We start from the raw sequence: 19,902 nt of genomic DNA, 5'->3' as shown, positions 1-19,902 counted from the left end.
GTATTCCACATTATCAAAGCAAGATGAAATCAACATGATAAATATCAGTGAGGTCTGTGAAGATAGTTAATATGAACTTATTTTATGGGGGTTTTTTTTGTTATTATTTACATTTTTCATAGTTTCACATAATTTTTACAGTTACTATTACTGACTGTATAATTGTTGTTTAAATGTAACCTTGATCTTCTATTAGTGTTTTGTTCTCTGCTCATTCAGTGACCCGGGATCTGACTGCAATTACATCGTACGATTGATCGTTATTGAGATATACATGTCGTCTATCCTCGTATACAATCATCGACTTGAATCGCGTTAGTGAATAACGGAATTAAATAAGTCAAATACGAAAATGGGTTTTCAAATACATAAATTTTGTACAATCAGAGAGACGTAGCGGATGAAAGGAAGAAGAGAGAGCAAAACGAGACGACGCACAGTGGAGAAGAAATATGAGTTGACACCATTTAATCAAGCGTTAATCAATATTTATAGTCACACAAAAATAAGCTGCAGATATATGATGAGTAAGATAAGATGTACACATATAAACTCATATTAGAACAGTCAAGGATGATAAGTGAATAATTAACAAGGTCAAAACATGACTCGAGAAGAATGGATCATTTGGCTTGCCCGGAAGCTAGAAGAAGTTATATGAGCTCGATATAGGATCAGACACTACAGTCATATGAAACACTGATTTTTGCTCATAAATACACTGCTGCATATACACTTCTCGTTCTCACTTATCAGATGTAGCAAAAACCGAAATACACTATATTTGCTATCTACATTTACAGATTACATTGTTATTCTCAGTACGTGATTATTCTGGATACACATTTTGGATTAGATCAAACGTATCTAGAATTACTGACTATTTCTTATAATTGTGGATAATCAGACTAAAACTTGAACATTACTTTCTACTGACAGTTTAAATAATGTCTCATATTTTTTTCTTTGTGTGTATTAATATTTCTGTTTATTATCAATTATCCTTATACTTTTTGCAATAACCCTATCATTCATTTTGGTAGTGATATTTGGTTTGCCATAAGTCTAAATAAAGTATCAGTCATATTTTTTTTTTAAATAATTAGACTGAACAGAGTATTCTAGAAGAAAAAATGAACTCTAGAAGCAAAAAGTGTAAAATTATGTGTAAATTAGATGAAAATATATGATTATGATCAGAATGGACTTTGTGGAGATTGTAGTAATTTGAATAGTTGAATTCATGAATTCATCCACAAACCCCATTCTGATTATAATCATCATGTGCACACTAGTGACTGGCTTCAAGATTTGTTTACTGAAGTTCTAGTGAGAAGCCATAACCAGTGGAGTCCAATCCGTGTCGGATAGAGACAGGTATCTACCTCAGACAATAGATGAATGGTTGCGCAATCAATCATCGATCGATTGGATTTAGACATTAACACCGTTGGATGCTGGCTCGGTGGTCTACAGGTTAAGCATTCGCGCGCGAGATCGAAGGTCCAGGGTTCGAATTCCACGTGCGGAGTCGTGGGTGCATACTGCTGAGGAGTCCCGTACTAGGAAAAAACGGTCATCTAGTGCTTCCAGGTTTTCAACGGTGGTCTAATTTACATCGACTCATGAATTCAACTATGAAAACATATGAATAAATCTGTACTATTTACGATGAACTTTAGATATATCACATACAATTCTCAATAGTTGGTCATGATAATCACTTGGAAATAGGACAAGGAGGTTTGAACCTACGGATAGTGTTCCATCTCATAGTTAATAACTTGATGAATCAATGCCATATACTCATTTAACCTCTTCTACCCTTATTCGGATCCACTGGTATGTTATTTACCATTAAATTTTGAAGTAGGCGTTAATAGTGCAAATATTTGATAATCTTTAAAACTAAACATCAAACTGATGGAGTGCTTAATGATCTACGAAATTTATGCTGATTCTTTTACTCAATCTTCTTAATCAACAATGTTGTGAAAACTCATTAAATTTTATAACTAGAATGTCATAGAAATTTGCGGCATAAACCAAATTAACTGAAAGAGAATTTCTGTTAGTGATATTCTCAGAAAGGGATAAACACAGCATCACGTTTTAACTAATTAGGATTTTTCTACAATATTATGATAAGCTAGATCACAAGGAGTACGTGTTCCCGTTCCAGATTGTGCGTTAAGGTACTTGATGTTATTCCATGTGTAGTCAAGAGCGTTTGTGTAACTAGACAGTATTCTCACACTTTAACTTCTGACTTTAAATTCCAATTCCAATTAGTTTGTTTGTAAACAAAAGAATGACAAAGTATCATTACACTAAAGCTTATGTCAATTCTTAATGAAAACACCAATCTTAATTTGCAAACCTAACTCTCAATATATAACCCTAACCTTTCTGAATTATAACTAGTGTCAGTTGGTGACGAAAACTCTATGGGGGGGGTGGAATAATCCTAACTTACAACGCTAGCCCGATTTCTATTATGTAAACCTAACCTTTTCCCTTTACAATATTGAACAGTTTACAATGTGAATGATTTCTTATCATGCAGGGTGGTGGTTGAAGGTGGTCAACAGAAAACCCTGAACTTAGGTTTCGCACTATATGGTATTCTTTAGCAAGGTGCACTTGTAATTTTGAAAGGACCGACGATCCCTGACGAATTCAATCTCATGTCAATCAGCTTCACAGTCAGAGTCATTACCAATAAACTACCTGGGCCATGACTAACATCCTATAGGATTAAAATGTAATTACAATTGATCGATCACATCAAAACTACGATTTCACTCTATTTATATTACTTTTTGTTATTAACTATTTTATCACTAACGGATTTTTCTCAATTGACTGATAAGTCACTAAAGGTCATCAGTATGGTATACTTTTACCGATATTACTCCCATTTTTTAATGCAGTATGGTTACTCCTTTGTATAACAGTTGTGCACGTTCATTGTGACTGTTCATTAGTGTAATTTACGTTTTAGTTATTAATAATGATATTTTGCATAGCAATAACACTGAATAGTGTTTATTCATTATAATATTCTTTCAACTCTCAGTATAACATGAAATCATGAATCAATTGATGTTAGACAACCGTTGGAAACCCGGAAGCACTGGACGGCCGTTTCGTCCTAGTATGTGACTCCTCAGCAGTGCGCATCCACGATCCCGCTCCCCGCGAGGTTCGAACCCAGGACCTATCGGTCTCGCGCCAGGCGCTTAACTAACTAGACCACTGAGCCGGCATCCGATGGTGTTAGTGTCTAACATCAACCAATCCACGAAATTGCGCGACCAACTTCCATTGTACTGAGGTAGATACCTGTCTCTACCCAACACGGATTAGCTCCACTGGTCACGGCTTCCAGGTTTCCAACGGTGGTCTAGCATCAATTGATTCATGATCTCAATCAAAAAAAAACTTAACAATCTCCACAACCCCTATACTGATAAATAACATGAAAGGTTTATCATTTTTTCCCAAAATATTTCCCATTTCTAAATTTAAATAACACAATTTCTGATTGTCATTTGTATCTTAAAACTACGATATTTTCTTCCCACAACAATTATAAGCAGAGTTTTTTTAACGTATTCGATACTTAGATAGTAGTGGAACGCAGAACTCGTGTTTTGTTGTGTTTCAAACCTGTCCAATGGAAAGTATCTACATCTCAGTATTTGGTATTTACGCAGAGACTCAAATCCCAGTACCTTATACTTCAAACACTCAACATATTATCTACTAAGTGATTTATTTCAGGTGGTCATTCATTAGTTTTGGTCCTGAAAAAACCAACAATAGAAAATTACAAATCCTTGCTATTTACAAACAGAAAATCTCAACCAATTGTTCGAATCATGTGGAATCTACTATTTCAATTTTATACATCAAATCAACTTTTTTGTTTTTGATTGAGATCATGAACCGATTGATGTTAGACCACCATTGAAAACCTGGAAACACTGGACGGCCATTTTGTCCTATTGTGAGACTCCTCAGAAGTACGCATCCCCGATCCCGCTCATGGGATTCGTACCCAGGTTTTCAACGGTGATCTGATATGAATTGGTTCATGATTTCAATCAAAAGCTTAATAATCTCCACAACCTTATACTGATAATTTCTTTGTCTTATAAAAGTGTTATTTTCAGCTTACTAATATCGAACTATGTATGAATCAGACTATTGATAGACTATGAACATTATTTAATTACTTCACACAGTATGATATTGTTCACTTTCACTCCAATTCAAAGACTGGTCATATTTGTTCATTTTTTTCTATCTGTCAACATTAAGTTAGATTATTGTTACGGTCATCTGTCTGAAAGATTACAATAGTTTGATGAATTACACAGTATGAGATCAAACTAGTCATTAACATTGATATCTTTATTGACAAATATCTACAACATTTCAAAATTCTATATCTTTTTTGTAGTATGAAATCTAACAGTTATTACTTTCTTTTTCTATTAAGTAGTCTGTTCAGTGGTATGATCAAAAATTAGTATTATCACCATATCTAATTCTTGACATAACTGTTATCACTATGTTGTCATAATTCTGTGCCACTTAGACGTAACGTTAAAAATTGATTCATGGAAACAAAATAGTCCGCATTTTAAGAGTACAAAACTGGTGAAAATTATTTTGATAAATATACTGATATAAAGTAACATAATATGCAATTTGAGTGCTTTGTTATGTCTTATCATTCAGTGGCGTAAGGGTTAGTTTGCATGTTCAAAACTTTATGAATGCTCAAGTGGATAAAAATTAATCTGTCAGTTTAATTTAGGATTAGGTAAATCTATGAATAAAGTACCTTTTTCTTTTCCCTTTTCCATAAGGTTCGCCTACCCACACTGTCAAATGCCTCATAATCAAGGAATTTGATGTATAGTGACGGATTCAATTCAATTGATTGTTCAACGATGATACGTAGTGTCAAGATTTTGTTTGTGCATGATCGATGCTTACGGAATCCGGCCTGTTGATCTAAATGTTGTGCATCTACTGAATCTCTCATACGGTTCAGCAACACTCTGTTGAAAACTTTTCCCGGTACCAATTGTAGTGTAATGCCTCTGTAGTTTTCACATTTGTTCAGATATCCTTTCTTTAGTATTCTGATGAGATATCGTTGTTTCCAGTTTGTTGACACTTGTTCTTATTTCCAGATCTTCCTGGATAAAACGTGGAGAATAGTTGTAGTTACTTCTTTGTGGGACTTTAGTGCTTCAGCTGGTATGTTGTCAGGTCCTAATGATTTCCCACACTTTATTTGTCTGATAACCATCCTGATTTCTTCGATTGTTGGTGGAGTGACATATATAAGGAGGTCTGTGTGTGTTACTACGATATCCGGTTGATTTAAAGGAGGTGGTGTATTTAAGAGTTCCTCGAAGTGTTCCACCTATCTGTTCCTCAGTTCTTCAATTTCAGTAACTGGCTTGCCTTCTTTGCCCTTGACTGGTCTCTCTGATCTGCTATATTTCCCAGGGAATTTCTTCGTTGTGTCACATAGTTGTTTGATATTTCCTTCTGTTGCAGCCTTATCCAGTGTCGTTGCCGGGTGTTCCACGTATTTCTGCTTGTCGGCCCCAATGCTCTTCTTCACTTGCTTGTTTGCATCAGTGTATTCAGCTTGTGCCTTGACTTTCTCTGTTCTTGCTCGGTTGTTGTTAATTGCTGTCTTTTTGTTCTTACTTCCTTGAATCTTGTCTGGGGTTTCGACAGACATCTATTCTTTATGATAATTCTTAATGCGATTCAGAACGTCCTGTTACGATGAAGTTAATGCTTCTTTGATCCCTTTCCACTTTTTCTCCATGGTTTAAATGGTTTAAATTGTATCTTCTGGTAAGCGTTTGTTTAATGAGGTTGTTTTCTAAGGAATGAGGTTGTTAACCACATGCTCAGTCATCCCCCTTCACCCAGACTTGGGACTGTCAGTAAGCCTGTAAGATCTACAGGTGGAGTTAAAAAGAATATACACCGTTAATATATCTTTGTAATAACGTAATGAGGACTTTTCAGTGATTTAAAGTTTAGATAAAACAATTTGCTCATCAATAGATGAAATATGACAACATGCATTCTGGGATAGCTAAAGTGCTATTAAACGTTAAATGAACGAGATCATCAAATTAATTTATTTCAATGTCAATTGCTTCATTATTTTAATCATAACCAAGTGAATATCATTCGTAAAACTAGCTTTCAGTGTAAAGTTGTGGCGATTGTTGAACTTCATTGAGACCATGAACACATCTAAGTTAAACCACCAAAGAAAATCTGGAAACACTGGATGGCCGTTTCGCCCAAGTATTATACTCCGCAGAAGTGTGCATCCACGATCCCGCATGTAGGACTCAAATACAAGACCTTTGGTTTCGCACAAACAATTAACATCCATACCACTGAGACTGCATCCTAACCTCAATCAATCCATGGTATTGCGCGATAATCTTCCACTGTCTTAGGTGGATAACTGTCTCACACCCGACAGTTTTTTTTAATTAATGAAAATAATAGTTAGTATACATTTAACTACTAGCGAGTAGTCTCAAATTAAAACATAAATAAATTGCTCAAAGTCTTGCAATTTTCGGTACTCTCTGGTCTTCTGAATCTTCGGCTGATAAACAATTGACAATTCATGTTAAAAACTAACTTTAGTCCCTATGCATGAACTATGGTCTATCCATGTATTATTGATTATTGGTTAGTTCCTTAAAGAAGCTCGGTTCAAACTGCCGTACGAAACTACGAGGTTATTCATTTTAAATCACCGAGATTATTACAAATATAACTTTCAGCTTATTTTTTCATCGATATAGAATGTAACATGAAAAATTGAGTGATCGGTAACAAATAATATGCTTCTCCCAACAGACTTCTTCTGTGATCCGATTCAAATACAATCGTGTTTTCGTTGCCTCAATCAGTTAAATGGGATAAAACCAAGAATACGTGGGTTTCATTATTGGGAAATGCGAAGTAACACTGTTTACAACAAACAGAAATCTGTGGGCTGTGATTTTAAGCAAATTTAATAAGTCACATACTCATTAATATCCGCCCACACATGTGTCACGTTTGGCAAGTAGCCTTGAGAAAGCATATGGTCTGTTTAACATTACTCAGGGAATCGAAATTAAAAATAATTATCGGTTTGACAAGTAGAAGATTCCTCTCGATAATCACCATATACACTTACTATTCTAAAAGTACTTTTGTCATTTTTAAGTTTTATTTGGCGAGACTATAATTTATGGACGAACCAATCAGATTGGGGATAACAAGTTTTAGATTTTGGCATGAAATTCATTCAGCCATTTGACTAAATAGAGTCTTGGCATTATAGCTTATGTCAGTTCGTGATGAAAACCCTAAATCTAATTCCTAACCCTAACCATCAACTGTAAATCATAATCCTTATTCTTCAAACTGCTTTACAACCCTCATTTAGCCCTAGTTAGTAGGTAGACACTCACAAGGTCACTTTATAATCTCACTTTTATTTGTAGATAAAAACAGATTATTGTTAACAAATTTACCGCTTGTAAGAATAACTGCCAAGACTTTATTTCACAATTTGAAATATATAGAGCATTGTGATAACTTAATAATATGCTTGTAGTATTGTAATGAGAGAAAACTAAGTTACTGACATTTCGTAACTTAATATGAGTCACATCTTCAGAGAATAAATAACATTTGTAAAGTGTCATTACAGATTTAGTATTATTATTATTATTTAATAGTTGAATTCATGAGTTAATCGAAGCTAGATCACCATGGAAAACCTGTAAGCACTGGGATAGCTTAAATCGACTCATGAATTCAACCATTAAATTACTACAATTTCCACAAACCTTCATTCCGACAATAATTACCATGTGCTCACTAGTGACTGGATTCAATATGTATTTCATGGAGTTTTAGTGAGTAGACGTAACCAGTGGAGTTCAACCATGTCTGTTGCAATGGTGAACGGTAGCACAATATTGTGGATTAGTTTAAGTTAGACATTAACCGCGTTGGATGCAGGCTCAAAGTTGATGTTCACTCTGGGACTCGGACCCAGTACCATTTGCTTCAAACACCATCGGTTTATCCACTTAGCTACTGAGTGAACATCAACTCTGATATGTAGGCACATTCAACTGAAGAGTCCCAAATAGAACGAAACGCGCGTCCTGGATTTCACTGCTAGCCACTAATCATCTTTATCTATTTTCTTTATTGAACATTTTATTAATGAAGTACCATTAAGAACACAGTCAAAATTATACATGATACAGTCATATGACTGAAACCTATAAAGATAATTAAGATACAATTACAGTATTATGTTTCCGGTTTTCTAAAGGACTGTAAAACTATTGCTTGATTTTTTTTTCGTAGATTTTTCTCATCATCTAGATGTGTTATTAAAGACTTAAATCCTTTACAAATACACACACATACAGACAAGCTCAGTCAGTTTACCAAGTAAACATCAATAACATGTGTTAACAATGATCTAAAGGTGGTCTACTTGAATATTTGGGTTACCCTTTCCTTCAATCTGGATAATTCAACAAGTAAACTTTTTGCTTGTTTCTTCCAACACAGCATTATGCCTATTAGTCTCATAACCTATTCAGGTGCGTTTGTGAAAGATTTACGACATTTCGCTATACAAGTTCCAAAAGAGCCCAATCAGAGACATTGTGGTTGCTGGCTATATGCATCGAAAACAATATACATTATTCAGATGTTGATTCCTGAACTGTTAACATTTAATTGGTGACCACTCAATATTTATCGCAAGGATCGGTCAAGAACTAAGAAAAGGAAACTTGTCAAAATACTTTGTGCTGAGAATTCTATATTGTACCAAAAATATAATAATAATAATAATAATAATAATAATAATAATAATAATAATAGTAATTTAATAATAATAATTGGTATTTAAGAAGTACATTATTGAATAGTCTAGAACTAGAATGAAAAAACTGTTCGAAGATGAATTTTTCTACCACCCTCAAGAGAAAAAAAAACAAAAAAGAATAATTAAATTATAAAGGTCTAACCCTTTTGTTATTTTTCTATTTTAAGTCAGAACAGGATGCACAAATCTCAACAAAAGGTTGATTAATTGCAATTCTAAATAACAATCGGAAGATACAAGCAAACAACATCAAGTGAATTTAGTTCATTATAGTTTGTGATGATATTTATTTCAATTTATGAATGGTGGATGCGCACTGCTGAGGTCCCATACTAGGACAAAACGGCAGTCCAGTGCATCTAGGTTTTCCATGGTGGTTTAGCTTCAATTGACTCATGAATTCAGCTATTAAAATCATCTAACTTTAGTATGGTATTCTGATCAATAGTTCGATGTAGAATATCATAAAGTTGTTGTGTGCAGCTGTTGTTAATGAAGTCGACTAAACCAGACGAGTATGTAGATCACTTATAACTATGGAAAAAAAAATTTCTCAAGGACTGCTGGATTTCAATTTCAGAATTCAATAGTATATAAACTAAAACAGCGAAATGTTGAGAAGTATGCCTGACCGTTGGTTAGCAGGCAGCCATCTTACCTACACCGAAGGTAATTCAAATTGGTAAAACTCAAACAAGCCGTCAAAATCCATGTGGAGATTTCGTTAGTGGCTAATCTGTTCAGGATCCTATATGTATACTACCTTCTCAGTCCTGAAATTAGAACCAAACAATTTTCCAGAGTATCATAATCTCCAGTCATTCTTCATTGAATATTAGTAAGTGATTAACACTTTTAAATTGACGTACTCTTCACAAATCATCTAGTTAAACTCTCTACAAAAATGTACGGAGAATTTTCATTTGTGTAAACTGAAAGTAATTGGTATTCTATGCACCAAACACTTCACTGATATAAGATTAAGTATATTTCATATACCTAATTTTTAACAGTATGATAGATAAATATCACTAAATCCTACAGCTCATCAGTGTTACACATTCAAAAAATAAATTCTTAATAAAGGTTCCAAAAATTATGACCATACAATGATATTAAGATTTTCCATCACCATTCACTTACATCTCATATACATAGTTCTCGTTAGCTGCTTACAACCTGTGATATTTAAAATCATGCATTTGGTGAAGACGCTGACAAAGTGCAGAGTCTTATGACCACTCTAAGCAATAATGCAAGCATTTTCGGGATGCGATTCTCCCCACCGAAATGCAAAATGTTGCTTCATGATTGGGTTGCATTGACACCCGAACTAATGATAGGGAGTGAAGTAATTGAGCGTGTCGATCGCCTCACTTATCTTGGAAGTCTCATCAGCCCTTGTGGTTTAGTGTGTGACGAAATCTCAGCACGGATACAGAAGGCTCGACTAGCTTTTGCCAACTTGCGTCATTTATGGCGTAGGCGAGATATCCGTCTATCAACCAAAGGACGTGTTTACTGCGCAGCAGTTCGTTCCGTCCTACTTTATGGCAGTGAAACATGGCCGGTAAGAGTAGAAGATATCCGTAGGTTACTAGTATTCGATCATAGGTGTCTTCGAAACATTGCTCGTATATCATGGGTCCATCGAGTAAGTAACACAGTTGTTAGGAAACGGGTACTAGGTAAGGATGGCAAATCAATTGATGAAGTAGTGAAACTTCATCAGTTGAGATGGCTGGGACACGTGTTACGTATGCCCAACCACCGACTGCCTCGACGTGCGATGTTCAGTGGCATAGGAGTAAGTTGGAAGAAAGTTAGGGACGGCCAGACCAAAACATGGCACAAGTCCATGAAGTCACTGACAAGTGGACTGAGTCATGTTGGTAGGTGTAGACTACCTGGTTGGGGACCGCGAGATGATAGCAACCGATGGTTAGAGACCCTGAATGGCATGGCTCAAAATCGTTTGCAATGGCGCAGGTGCATCCACTCTTTGTGTTCTCCCAAATTCTAATCTTCTGTATTCTTTATGTCCCTTTTCTTTTCCTCTTTCCAAATTTATCTCATTGGATTATACTCCTTGAATAACATCTTCAAACCCTAATATTTCCTATTACTGATTATACTCTTACCACCTCTACCACTACGGGATTTGAATCGACCACTGCATCTCTGTGCTAATGTGGTGTGGCAACTCGAACTGATGTACGTACGTACGAAGTTCTACGTTGTTACTGACTGACTGATTTAAAATCATGATTACATAATGGGTTTAAATTATTTACATGAAAGGGTTTAGTTGGAAGTTATATTAAAGACACATTAATATAGTATAGCAAGGGTGTAAATAAATTTACTTCACTGAACATTTTAAATATATACCTTATGTGAAAGAATATACTACAACATTGATTGTGACAACAGTTCAAATGGCCAGATACAAGTGGTTACATAATTAGTAAACATTGATAGAAATATAGTGAGTAGAGCTCAGTTGATAAAATAAGATTATTAATTCGGAAGATAGTTGGAATAAAAGTCAATGATGAAGTAAATGCAAGGAAAAATTTGAAGAAAAAGAAATGTAAGATACAGAGAAGGAACATTTGTCACCAAGGCGAGGAAAGATTAATAACCATCTCCTCTTGAACACATAAGTCAGGTTTCTGACGCCTGAAAAAAAAACGACTTCAGAAGACTGGAGTTCGGCCGCTTAATAATCACCTTGAAAGATTGCAGGGTATCAACTTGATGTCTTGTATCCAAGAAATGTTTGGTAATTTCACTGTTTAGGGTCTCTCTTTCTCTTGTTCTGAGGGTTTTTGGAACGTGTTCAAAAAATCTAAGATATGCCCTCTTTTCTGTTCGGCCAATGCAACTGCTTTGGCAGGTACACATAAATTTATAAATACAATTGATGGTAATATGAAATCGGTACTTGTCAACCTTTGATTGAGTTATTGAACATGTTATTTTATACAGTATTAATAGTTTGGCTACTGGGTTAGTTCTGGCTAGTGTAGTAGTTCAGCCTCCTTCTAATTGTGTTTGTGACTTCATCATCTTTGAAGTTGGGACTTACAGATGTTGGTTTTTTATTGACCGTAATAAAATTCATGGTTTCTCCATGATTCACTGATCTTCTGAGTTTAACATCTCAGTTAAGAAAGAAACTAATTAAGAAATTAAACATAAAGTGTATTTCCCTTTTTGAACATGATATTCTTTATATCACCTTATCTTCTTCAATATTTCATAAGCTATTTTACAATAAACTTAACATTATTCAAGTTAGTAGAATACGTCTAGAACATATTGTTTAACTTATAAATTGATGTCATGTGAAAACAAGAATTAAAAACAATAGAAGGACTAGATAAGTAATTTTATTCGTGTTACTATACATGATCTTAGCTCAAAGAGCCTGGAATAGAAGTCAAGTTTAAGTCTTGTAACAAATACAATATTAAGAAACATTATTAAATCACATTTCAATGATTGACCAGTGGAGCTAATCCGTGTTGGGTAGAGACAGGTATCTACCTCAGTACAATGGAAGTTGGTCGCGCAATTTCGTGGATTGGTTGATGTTAGACACTAACACCATCGGATGCCGGCTCAGTGGTCTAGTTAGTTAAGCGCCTGGCGCGAGACCGATAGGTCCTGGGTTCGAACCTCGCGGGGAGCGGGATCGTGGATGCGCACTGCTGAGGAGTCACATACTAGGACGAAACGGCCGTCCAGTGCTTCCGGGTTTCCAACGGTTGTCTAACATCAATTGATTCATGATCTCAATCAAAAACTTAACAATCTCCACAACCCCTATACTGATAATCATCAATATTAATGAATTTATAGTTGTGGTTCAACTATCGTCAATCCATTATATCATCACCGTTATTACAATTATTATTATTATTATATCAGAAGGATTTTTTGTGGATATTATAGTAATTTCAATGGTTGAGATCACAAGTCAATTGAAGCTAGACCACCTTGGAAAACCTGAAAGCACTGGACGGCCGTTTATTCCTATTGTGGGACACCTCAGCAGTGCGCATCCACGATCCCGCCTCGCGAGACTCGAACCCAGGTCCTATAAGTCTAATGCGCGAGGCTAATAATAATATTATTATTATCATTACTATTGCATTTCTCAGTAGTTCAGTCTATAACCTATTGTGAGAGAATAATCTTTCACCTTTTCCCAAATGATTAGATATTTGGAAAAAAGACAAAAAGAGCAAAGAAATATTTCTTTTCACTAAGCTTTTAGTTGCGTATCTACACTAATATATAAATATACATTAATCACTATCCATGTCTATCTGTCTATCTGTCCACACATAATAATAGAAATGAGACTAATCAATTTCATAAGGGTTTATGTACATAATTACAAATGAATAACTAAGTAATTAAATAATGAATTGTATAGAATGACCAATATTCAAAGTTATAATTAACACTATAACTGAAGTAGATTATTGGAATTGTCGGATATAAATAGCTTCAGTAGCAAACTGATTTCGGTGAGAACATGTATTAATAATAATCACGTGCTCACTAGTGACTATCATTAAGATACAATTCCTGTGACTAGTTAAGTTCAACCACATAGATTATGAGACAATTATCCACCTTACATAATGCGATATCATTGTATAATCTCACGAATTGATTGAAGTTAAACATCGAAACCATTTGATCCCGGTTCAGTGGTGTAGAGACTAAATTAAATTCAATGATAAGGTTGAATCTCCCTGTGTGGGTTGATTGATTGTTAAGGTTTAATATCTTAGGATGAAACAATTGATTAATGTTTACTGGTTTTCAAGGATTATCTAGCTAATATCAGTTCGTGTGCTGAACTAATAATTGGCTGAAATAGAGCATATAGCTACAGTATTGATGGACAACACAACACAATATAAAAGAATTAACAACAATTTGATAAGGAATTGAAAATCAATAACAGTTTGGTAACCATAAAGTGAACAGCACAATTATGGAACAAAAGAAGGACAGAAATTTCAAAGGAAAAATTTGGTAAAATAGTAGTTAAAAAATCCTTTTTAATGTCTTTATGTTTGGTATTTTGATGATCAAGACAATAGTAGAGGCTTCAGATACACATTTACGTAAACTGTATGATAAATTTAATCGAACATTATACATTATTTGAAAGCTTCATTTACGTTCATTTAATGTCTGCTATCAATTAGGTAAGCAAAAACACAGCTCTCAAATAATCTTAACTGTCATTAACTGAACCAGGGATAATTATACTTGAAAATTTAGTGACACAATTGCCTGGTTGGAAATTCGACGTAACTGGCTCTATATAAGCTATAATGATGAAAGTTATTCACAAAAAGGTATTTCTCTGAAAAATCAACGTTTTTTTAAAAATTCTTCACATAATATCAACTTGATGCCCTTAAAAACTATACGCGTTAAATTAATGTTATCCCTATAGGTGGCATACTTAATGTGCTTATCCAAGTTAAAGCAACATTCGAAAACTCCTAGAGAGGTCGTACGTTTAGACAAAGGAGAAGTTTCGTATAAAGGCGAAACAGCTGTTCAGAAGTATCATAACTAAGATCAATCTAGGACGTATATTCAACCACAGAATAAAATAATGCCTACCGAAATAACTTCATCTAAACTATTATCATCTCTATTAACCGAACCTTGTTAAATATGTAGGCGAAATTATAAAATAATTATTGAACTATTAAAATTACTACAATATCCACAAAAACCTGTTCTGATAATTCATCAAATGTTGATGTATATCCGCCAAACTTTTATTCATAAGTAAACAAAAGTTCTTGTACTATTATCCAACTGCTAAGAGCTCGGTAGCTGTAAGAAGTTGTGAATTTCAAACGAGTCCCAGCATTAAATAACTATTATTTTTCTATATTCAGTTTAATATGAAATCATACGAAAGTGCTGATGAATTGTTTTTAAATCAGAGTTTAACAAATATCCATGTTATGATGTAGACTATATGTAACTATGCCTGTTAACCATCATGGTGGAGAACAGGCCCCTTACCAGCATTCTCCATCCAACTCTGTCCTAATCAATCATTCCCACTTGTTTCCAGTTGTTATTGATCTCCATGTCTGCTTGCAGTTCTCAACGCAGTGTGTTCTTTGGCCTTCAACTTTTTCGTTTACCTTCAGGATTCCAAGTTAGAGCTTGCCCTATGATGAAGTCTGATTATTTTTTCAATGTGAGTCCTATCCAATTCCAACATCTTTTCCTAATTTCCTCTTCAGCTGGACTATGTACACATCTATTAATCTATACCATTTGAAATAAAAAGGTCAAATATTATAAGTTATAACTGAAAGGTGGTTGTTAAAGTGTCCAATGTTTAGTTTCTGGTGGACGGCCTAGCTCCTCCATGAAGGGTAACAGACGTAAGTAAGGAATAAGTAATGTAAGGTCCAGATTTTCTAATGAATTTCAGCAATCACCATCCTATTTACCGGTCCCAAATTGTCCAATTCCGTAGCAGAAGTTCTTCTATTCATAAATATTATTTCATACACATAGTCCCCCATATCACTTTGAAGAGAGCAAGAATGAAGATTTGAGAAGAATAACGTGTATTCTTTTTACTTCTGGTTCTCGTCAGCTGCTTGCAACCTGTGATATTTGAAAACCATTATTACAAAAGGGTTTAAACACTTACATGAAAAACTTGAGTTAAAAGTTATTTTGAAGGTATATCAGTATAGTATTGCAGGGGTGTAAATAAATTTAACAGATGGAATAAAATATCAATATATACCTTACATAAAAGAGCATCCTACAACAATGTTGCAAAAAAGGTCCAGGAGGCTAGAGACAAGTAGTTGCGTAATGAGAAAACGCTGATAAGGAAGAACAAAATGAGTAAAACTCATATATTAAGATTACTAATCTGGAAGACAGTCGAACAAAATTTTTTATGATGTAATGAAAGGATATTTGCCACCTAGGTATAGAAAGATTAACATCTATCTCCTTTTGTTCACATGACTCAGGTTTCTGACGCCTGATAGCGACGGTTCCAAAAGAATGGAGCTTGACTGGTCATTAATAACCTTGAGGCATTGCAAGGTATCGATCTGACGTCCTATATCCAAGAGACGTCTAGTAATCGCGCTGTTTAATATAGTTCTCTTCTCACAATTGATTGATCACTGGGTGGTGATCAATGTCATGCTTGTCTAGTCCTTATTAGTGCAGATCGAATGCTATCGATCATGTTGCAATGTGGCCACTAGTCTAGGTGACTCCACACTGCGGGCACTATGTATTGAGATTTAGATGGTGGTTGGAGGTAGTCAACAGGAAACCCTGGACCCGGGTTTCGTGCTACTTGGTACTCGATCTGCACTAATAAGGACTAGACAAGCATGACATTGATCACCACCCAGTGATCAACCAATTGTGATTACATCTCAGTCCTACAGGAGGTTAGTCACGGCTCGGATAGCTCAGTGGTAACGTCACTGACTGTGAAGCTGGGTGACACGAGATCGGCTCCGCCAGGGAGCACCAATTCCCTCAAGATTACAGGTACGCCTTGCTGACGAGTGCCAAGTAGCACGAAACCCGGGTCTAGGGTTTCCTGTTGACTACCTCCAACCACCATCTATAATTCTCTTCTGTTTGAAGGTTTCTTGGAACATGTTCAAAAAATCTAAGACATCCCCCACCTTTCTGCTTGACCAATGTAACTACTTTGTCAGGTACTCATAAAACTATAAACGCAGTTGGCAATAACATGCGTGTCGACTTTTGCTTGAGTTACTGAACATGTTGTTTTATACAGTATTAATAGTTTGGTTGTCGGGTACGTTCTGGCTAATGCTGCGTTAAGCGTCCTATTGGTTCTGCATGCGACATCATAGCCTTTGAAGTTGAGATTTATAGATACTGGCTTTTTTATTTACTGTAGTCATATCCGTTTTGTTTTCTTTAAATTTTTTATATTTGTCAATAAATTTCCGGGCATAGTAGTTGTCTCTTACGAATTTTTCCATGTTCTTCTAGTTTGTCGGTGGTACATATCTTTTCTACTCTATAATATAATTTTTTACCAACGCTTTCTTGTAACTGATTGGACAAAAACAGTTGAAATCCAGGTAGTGCCCATTTCAATAACTTTATCGATAAATCGAATGTTGAATGGCAATGTCAAGAAAGTGGGACGTGTCACCCCTTTTTGTGTTTCATGGTAAATTGTATGTTGGGATGAGCATCTCTAAAGAGTTCTGTCAGAAGTATTCCATAGTATTTACTATTGTAGATAATAAATGTGTCATCAACGTATCCGAAGTATACTGTCGTCTCGTTAATCGTTTGTTTAATCTCTGTGTTTTCAAAATAACCCATGAAAACATCTGTCACAATTATACCTAATAAACTTACCATTGCTACAGCATCGATTTGATAGTTCTTAAACTGTAACTGAACGTAATTATTGGTCATATTGTTAATATGCTAATCAATTAAATAATACTGACTGATTTGAACTTTCGACCTAATAACATCCAAGATATAAAATGCCACAGCCTATATCTATTATATAAACTATAATTAGACCAGTTGGTAACTTAATATTGACTATAGAAACAAAAACATGTCAACTTGTTTCATAATTTAATACAAGTGTGCAACGAGAAAACATGATAGAATAAGTTAAGGATCATTTTATACATGTTTCTTCTCTCTTAAACGTTATCTGTTTATTTTCTTTCACTTTTCTTTCATTTTATACAGAAATTATTCTATAGTTGCGTGTATGTATATTACATTTCTTGTCACGATCCATTTGTTTGATAACAATGAGCCTCTCCTAAATCAATTAACTAACAGACTAGTTAAATAAATGACTGGATGCAACCTGACCCATCATCTGTTTCATGTATCAAGTATATATTATCATTGTTAAGAGCAAATATATATATATATACCCAATCGTAGGTACAATTTGAGGTCAGCAAAGATGTACACTCGCTTGTATATGTATATCGATGTATGAATAAACGACTTTAAGTGTGCTAAAAATGGAATATAACGTAATAAAAACTTCAACAAAAACATAAGTGAATAAATATGTAAGTGAACGATTAAAATAATAATCGATCAGGTGAAATGAAGTGCACATTGTATGTAACTGTATACATGTACGTAGACACAACATAAAATAGCACAATTATTAGAATTATAATTAAGATTGGAAGATCGATAAATTGAATGAAATCGAAAGCGGAAACAAAAAACGAACACTAAAGAAGACAGAGTAACTAATATCCTAAACTGAATTATAATAATGATCTATTTTATGAAGATTAAAAAGCAAAACAACACTGGACACATATTTAGAGGGTTTATGCTGTAAGCATATACATAGATATATATGACTTGTTAGATAGTTCTAGGTAGTCAACAGGAAACTCTAAATTTAGGTTTCATGTTATTTGGGGCCAATTAACACAGTATATTTGTAATATTTATAGAAATGATGCTCCTTGGTGAATCCGACTCCGTGTTTTAAATTGTAACTTGGTTAATAGAATTGGATTAGCCGTAAAAGCACTAAACAAGCATAATTTTGGCTATGAGTCAGTGATTAATCAGTTATATATATGCCATAACATGGATATTTGTCATACTTTAATTTGAAACAATTCATCGGCACTTTCGTATGATTTCATGCTAAAGTAAATATAGAAAAATAATAGTTACTCGATGCTGATGTTAGTTTAAGGCTGGACACTATTTTCCTATTGACGTTTGCGACTGCAATTGATCAGTCCGAAATAGGATGGAACTCATGTCCCGAATTCCACTGCTAGCCGCCATCCACCATCACTTGATTTTAAATGTTTATAATTTCAAAAATGACGGTTGTTCTCATCTGTTTCCATAAATTAGACTTATTCTCTTCTGTGAAGGCTTCACATAATTGAATCAATTCACTTCATTACAATTAGTATTGATATTAACTGATACATTTTGCAAATAAAAACTTATAATCGAAGAGGGGTTTTGTGGATATTATGGTGATTTAATAGTTGAATTCATGAGTCAACTGAATCTAGACCATCATAAAAAAGCTGGTAGCACTGGCCAGCCGTTTATTCCTAGTATTTGACACCTCAGAAACCGGGTCTGTTGTTAGATAGTAACTCAGTAATGACAATAGTGGACGATGGCGCAACTTCGTAAATAAATACTTAATCAAAGTTATAATTTAAATTCACTTAGTATTACTTGATTGAATCTTCCCATTGATACTTAGGACTGCAATTGATTAGTCCCTTATGGGCATATATCCATACTGCCTCGATATAGCCTTAATTCACAAGCATTATATGCAAAGATGGATAATGGCTAGCAGTGGGATGCAGGACGCGCGTTTCGTCCTATTTGGGACCCGTCAGCTGAATATACCTGCTTCTTAGAGTTGATGTTCACTCTGGGGCTCGAACTCAGTACCGTTCGCTTCAAAACCCGCCATGTTATTCACTTAGTTACTGCATCCTGATAAGAGGCTGATCAATTGCAGTCCTAAACATCAATGGAAAGATCTAAATAAACAATGCTAAGTGAATTTAAACTTCACCTCATTGCACAAGCAAGTGGCTATCAGGACTCAGTAGCTAAGTGATAACGCGATGGCGCCTAAAGCGAACGGTAATAGGTTCGAGTCCCAGAGGGAAGATCAACTTAGATGCAGGTACATCCAGCCGATGAGTCCCAAATAGGCTGAAAAGCGCGTCCTGCATCCCACTGCTAGCCACTATCCATCTTTGCATATAAAATTATAATTTGTTTTGAAAACCTTTAGTTCTAAACAATATAAAATTTATTTTTTTTAGTTGAGATATTGGCTTAATAAAATC

The sequence above is a fragment of the Schistosoma haematobium genome, chromosome ZW (assembly GCF_000699445.3).
Source record: "Schistosoma haematobium chromosome ZW, whole genome shotgun sequence".
In the NCBI taxonomy this organism is placed as follows: domain Eukaryota; kingdom Metazoa; phylum Platyhelminthes; class Trematoda; order Strigeidida; family Schistosomatidae; genus Schistosoma; species Schistosoma haematobium.
This window is presented reverse-complemented; position numbering follows the sequence as displayed.